This window comes from Schistocerca americana, chromosome 6 (assembly GCF_021461395.2).
Source record: "Schistocerca americana isolate TAMUIC-IGC-003095 chromosome 6, iqSchAmer2.1, whole genome shotgun sequence".
In the NCBI taxonomy this organism is placed as follows: Eukaryota; Metazoa; Arthropoda; class Insecta; order Orthoptera; family Acrididae; genus Schistocerca; species Schistocerca americana.
The window spans coordinates 205,045,975-205,051,974 of record NC_060124.1 but is presented as its reverse complement, the minus strand read 5'-3'; positions in this window follow the sequence as shown (position 1 = coordinate 205,051,974).

Genomic DNA, 6,000 nt, shown 5'->3' with positions numbered 1-6,000 from the left:
TAAATTTCACGCACTATACAAGGAGCTCGAGGAAGAGGAATGTTTATTTAAGTTTTAGGAAGTTTTTTTCATAATTTACATCAAGTTGCACCCAGAATTACTAAAAGGAGCACAGTGTTAAGTGCTGCCATCATGTGTCACGAAAAACTGGCTTGTTTGAGGTTTAGTTGCTGGTCTAGAGCAGATTTTTGTGCAATAGTCATATCTCCCTCTATAACTTTCCCTTCAAAATTTATAGGTTACCTTTTCATCTTGTATTTGCCTTTTAATAGCTCAAGTGCCTTATTTTTACAGGGGTAGGTAGTGAAACCACATAAATATTGACCGCTGATGCTTGGTAAGCTGTTTCACAGAAAATCGGTGAGCTACTTCACAACAGATAAGCCTGCCACACACACATATATTTAAAGAAACAACTTGTAGCATTTAAATGTTTCCGTCCATTCCTTTATGAAACAGTACAAATGCATGGCAACACACAAATAAATTCCTCCTACTAATCAATCTGATTCTACCCATAGTACTTTTTTCACTTCAAATTGGAACCATACAGCAAATTTATTTCATTGTAAAGCCGGGTTCACACAAGCAACAAAAGTATCGCCACTGCGAATGGCGAACTGCAGTTGCTTTGTAGTTGCATGTGTGAACTCCTAGTTTTCGGTGGCGCCATTTAAGAAGCGCAACTTTTGTCACGCCACAAAAAGTTGAACTTGGTTCTACTTTGTTGCGCCATTTTGCCTTCTCCACAATCGAATAACGTGATTCGATTGCTACCTCGCGGCTGGATTCAAACCTTTCTAGTGCGTATTCGTTCGCAGATAGTGCTTTTGTTTGTGTGTTTGCTATTAATATGTCGAAAAAGTGGTTAACGGCGCCAATTATGAGATTCTTGGGTGTGTACCAAGAACGAGAATGCCTTTGGAACCACAAAAGCGAATCGTACAAAGACAGAAATTTGAGAGATGCTGCATTAATTGAAATAGTAAACAGTATGCGTGAATATGTACCTGGAATTGATGTAGCTACAACAAAGTTAAAAATTCGAAGCATTCGAAATGCTTACATGAATGAACATAAAAAAGTACTGAAATCACTTAAGAGTGGTGCGTCTGCAGACGGTATTTATAAACCCAGCCTTGCTTGGTTTGAAGCTGCAGACCGGTTCTTAAAACATGTAGTCGAGACAAGAGAGACGAGAAACACTTTGGTAAGTAATATTTTACATTTACTATGTTTCCAAAACATCTTATTTACTAATATGTACAACCGTTTGATCAGCTGATACAGGTGACGCCATTTTGCAAACTGCGCAATTACGAAGAATTTGTGGCGTCCTGTGTGAACGGTAGCTCACAGTGCCACTTCAGAATGACTTGACTTCTGGCGATACTTTCGTTGTGTGTGTGAACCCGGCTTAAGTTATTAAATACCATACCGCTACATATAGAAATCCACTTTACAAATGTAGTAGAGAGCAAGTAATTTAGTACACTCATGTCGCACAATTCAGACTGCTGCTTCACTGCTTTAGGCCATTTTAGCCATTTATCATAATTTTTACAAAAGAAATAACGAAACAATTTATAACAAAAAAATTGTACTAACCGTGAAAGCCACAATGAAACGGAATACAGAGATCTGTGCATGGCCTTGTATCAAGAGGAAATGAGTTTGGGGTCGTGTGATCAACAACAGAGGGATGATGTCAGCTGACAAAATTTTCTTCCCGAGAAATCTTGACGATGCCATACTGTAACATGATCGAAAGGGGCAGTCATTGTAGATGTCGCATTTGAAATGCATTGCAGAATGTTTTTGTGGGACAGGAAGTGACGTGACGGCCAGTGTGAATCGGCATCTAAACTAATGGTTCAGTAGCATTCACATCTTACAGCACTTCCTTTTTTTGGAATTTGAATTCTTATATTCATCTTCAACTCTTCGGGTATTTCTCCTGTCTCACATATCATGCACACCAGGCGGAATAATTTTGTGATTGCTGTCTTTTCCAAGGATATCAATAATTCTGAGAGACTGTCATCTACACTATAGATCCTTTTTAGACAGATCTTACAATGTTCATCAATATATTCTTGTGGTTTCATGTCTCCCCTCTCATTTTCTCCTGTTTCTTCTTCTTCGTCTACGAGATGACATTGTCCTCAAGTTTGCTTCTCTTGTATAGGCCCTATATACAGTGTGATTACAATTAAAGTTAAACTTCCAAACACTGTAGAAATAACACCACTTGTCAGAAGGATATCAAATTGCAACGGAATATTATCGCAGAAGAGGAAAAACGTATGGCAGAAGAAAAAAATAGTGTGAAAATTGATCAATAGATGTCGCTGTACATGTAAGAATACGTAAATGAAAACTCCTGTTATGTGCACAACCTATTGAAGTTGCTATAAACACGTCGAGTACATGGCTTTTCCTCCTTTCACATCTGTAATGTTCGCCTTGACTGTCTCAATGCAGGATCGCGCGCTGTTTCTGAAGTTGTATTACAAGACTGATGACTGTGCACACATCGCTCTGCAGAAGTTCCAGACACTGAAGGGTTTGAAAAAAGGCATTGGTCCGATGACTACCGTGACTCTGGAGAAAATGATTCGGAAATTCGAAAAGACGGGATCTTTTGGTGTGCAACCTGGTAGAGGGAGGAAACGAATTGATTCGACTTCAGTGGAAGCAGTGACCAGAGCAATGTAGGAGGAGAGGCATGGTGATGTGCAAATGTGTAGTGGACGGAGAATTGCCCGAACATTGGAAATATCTGTGAGTACGGTGCATAAAATCCTACGAAACATCCTTCTTTGCTATCCATTCAAAATTACCCATGTGCACGAGTTGCTTCCTGTGACCTCTAGCAAGAGAGACCTCTGCTTTAGAATTTCTTGCTCACATGGAAGTGGACAATGATTGGCTGTGGAAGAATGTTGTGGACAGATGAAGCCCACTGCCATCTGACAGGATATGTCAATACACAGATTTGTCGAATATGGGCAATGGAAAATGCACACGAAAATCAACCAGCATCACTTCATCCTGAAAAGGTCAGTGTTTGGTGCGGGTTTATGGCATCACTTATCATAAGGCCATATTTTTTTCGAAAAGATAGGTGCTTCCGGTTCTGTTACCTGTGCCGTCACTGGTAAGCGGTCTGAGTGTCTTTTGCGCAACTACATCATTCCAACTCTCCAACAATGTGGATGGGATCCTTTTTATGCAAGATGGCGCACCTCTGCACATCGCAAATCCAATGAAGCAGCTCGTGAAGCGCCATTTCGTAAATGCTAGAATTATCAGCCGCCACTTCCCTACAGCGTGGCCATCCCAATCACCTGATCTTAATCCGTGTGACTTCTGGCTGTGGGGCTATCTGAAAGATGTTGCGTTCAGTGTTCTGACTGAAAAACTAACTGCTTTGAAGGCACGCATAGCGCAACACATTCTGAACGTGACCCCGGAAACACTTCGATCAGTTGTGGAACATGCTGTTTCTCGATTTCAACTTGTTGCAGAAAACGGTGGACAGCATATTGAACATGTTTCGCGACAGTCACACGGAAATTAATAATCCGATTTTATTTTTTATGCGATTTTTCGCCCCAAGACAATTAAAAACCGATGTGATTGTTGCTTTTTATGCGGTTTTTGGCGCCAGGACAATTAAAAACCGATGTCAGTGACACTTTTTATGCAGTGTTTGGCCTCAGACAATTAAAAACCAATTTTCCCACCTTATGTGATATGACATTACTGTCGTGGATGAGCTTACTTAACTAACAATATCACACCTGTACACTGTGTAGTACAGTTTGCTTAACGTCAAATGTACACCTTTAGCTTTGTTGTATAATTCATTTGTCACTTGTAGTCGAACACTATTAAATTATGATGCTTACGGTCAACAGTGCCATCTATTGCTACATTTTGCAACTATTTATTTTTCTTTTGCCATACGTTTTCCTCCTCCTCTGATAATATTCCATTGCAATTTGACATCATTCTGACCAGTTGTGTTATTTCTAAAGCGCTTTGAAAGTTTAACTTTAATTATAATCACCCCTTGTATTTCTTCCACCTCTCAGATTTTACTTCTTTGCACAGTACTGGTTTGCCATCTGTGCTCTTGGAATTATTGCATCTACATCTCTTTCCTTCAAAGGTCTCTCTAATTTTTCTGAAGGTAGATCTATCTTTTCTGTAGTCGTACATGTTACTACAGCTTTTGTATTTGGCCTCTACCTATTCCTGCTTAGCCATTTTGCATTTTCTGTCAATCTCATTTTTTAGGCATTATATTCCTTTTCACCTGCTGCATTTTACACTTTTCCCTTTCATCATTTACATTCAGTATCTCCCATATAATCCAAGAATTTCTACTAGGCCTTGACTTTTTACCTATGAGATCCTCTGTTGCCTACACTGTTTCGGCTCTCAAAGTTACCCATCTGTCTTCTATTTGTTATGACCCCAACTTCAGGAGTCGTAATGTGCCACAATGGCTGAGAAATATAGTTTGGGGGCATGCAGAGATACACAGTGCGACTGCATGGGTTATTGGGTATGTGCATGTGTTATGGATGACAAAATAATATATAATCTCTCTCACCAACTCGCCGAAAATCAAATTTCTAAACTGTTCACAAGTTCTATATCATCTCAGAGCCCCTACGTGCTACTGCACAGAAAGAGTTATCCACTCGAATGCTTCGCTGGACCCCTGTAAATGTGGTTGGGCTTGCAAGTTTGGATATGTTTCGTCTATGGGGGGTGCCAACTCTCATTCATCACAATGTACCCAATTTTCCACAAAGTATTTAATATAAATGTAGGCATGATATACTATGCAAAAATTACACACACACACTCGCATATATTTGAAGTTTCACAAATATGGGTTTATTTACAATAAGAATATAGAAAAATCGAAAGTCACAGTTCACAGTAAATTAATTTCAAAGTGTGTGTTGTGTACATAGTTCTGCGTAGTCAGCGCGTACACAACTTTCCCACTAGAGTGCGCCCCGCTAAGCACAACAGCGCAGGCGCAGTGCTTATCCGTCTCCGCGCTACAAGATGGCGCTGCCATTGAGACGGACCAAATTCTGCTTCCGCCGATCCAGGTATTAATATGTAACGCAGCCAATGAAATTGCTGCTAACGTAGAACCTTTCCTACTCGCGGATCACACTCGCGCAGTGATACAGGAACGCGCGAGGTATTATAACGAGTGTACAGACCTCCGATTAGTCAGTCTGCATTTGTCTGTACCAGTCTACAGTCAAGTTTCAGTCTGCACCTAATAAGATTACCATATTCCTGTACATAGCCATGTAGATAAATGTATAGACACTTTTGTCAAGTATCAGAGATATATGTGAGAATAAGATTAGTGTACCAATACCAAAGGAACTTCAGATTGTCAATTGTAAATAGCATCCAGAACCAAGTTAAGTAATTTTTATGCTGGTTATTATTTTAATAAATGTGTGTGAAAATTAATCAAGTTGTGTTTAAAATTGGTCACCGTCAATCTGCTACTCTAAGCGTGCAAGTGGCATTTCTATCGTCTGACCTAACGGCAGAAGATAAACATGCCACGATAAGACCACGAGACATATTGGTGACACTCGTCTACTTTGTTAGAGCGACAGGTCAAATAATCTGATGGTGTGTCTACTGAAGGTCTTACAGTACGCACACCACAGTGTGACTGACTTTCTTAAGATATTGGAGGTGGATAAATAAACCACAATTAATTGTGTAAGTTATCATTACAAAAAAAACTGTTCAAGTTCAACATTTCTCAAACTATAAATTCCACAATGGCTATGCACTGCAACCTTCCAAGTGCAACTTGTATCACATACAGTTCAGGAAAAAAAAATCCATCAGACACCAAAAAATTTCTATGTCTGAAAGTAGGAACTCTGAATAATTGCACACATGAACTAGTGGCTACTTCACTGCTCATCAGACAAAACA